The following is a 628-nucleotide window of genomic DNA, read 5'->3' on the forward strand; positions in this document are numbered from 1 at the left end:
GCATAATTGTTGTATGGACCTTAAATAATGATTTGACCCGTAGTTCCTGAAATTTCATCCCTTAGGATTGAAATTTCAGGGCTGGGGTTCAAGTTTCATGTGAAAAATGTTGAAAAAACTAAATACTATAGCCACCAAGGCCTGTTTGTAGTCACCGCCGCAAGATTCTAACCTGTTGAACGCAACGCAATGCAATGGTCAGAATTTCCGAACAACCACCGGAAGATAGCGCCTACGTGCTTATGCTGTGTAGCAAAAAGGTGTTTTAGCGCCTGATCAACACTAGTACATGAGCCATCCCGCACACCGTACAAAGATACAGTCAACCTTCCCAAAGCTTGCATGATCTCGGCGTCAGGTTCTTCATCTAGTGGCCAAGCAAGCCTGCCGAATGCACCTATGGATCCAAAGAAAGACACCGTGTCGCAGCCGGTGTACGCATTGAAACCTCTCAATGCGACTGATTTCGCCGCCCCGAGACACTGAGCAATACCATGCAGACTGATGTAGCGACGATGGAGTCCAGATCCAAAGAGAACATATAGTTTTTTGAGCCCTTTCTCTTTCAGTTCGAAGAAGAACGAAATCGCCAGGATCAGAACATCGGTGTCAGTGCTCCGGATCACAA

This window comes from Photinus pyralis, unplaced genomic scaffold, assembly GCF_008802855.1.
Source record: "Photinus pyralis isolate 1611_PpyrPB1 unplaced genomic scaffold, Ppyr1.3 Ppyr1.4_LG2, whole genome shotgun sequence".
NCBI lineage: Eukaryota > Metazoa > Arthropoda > Insecta > Coleoptera > Lampyridae > Photinus > Photinus pyralis.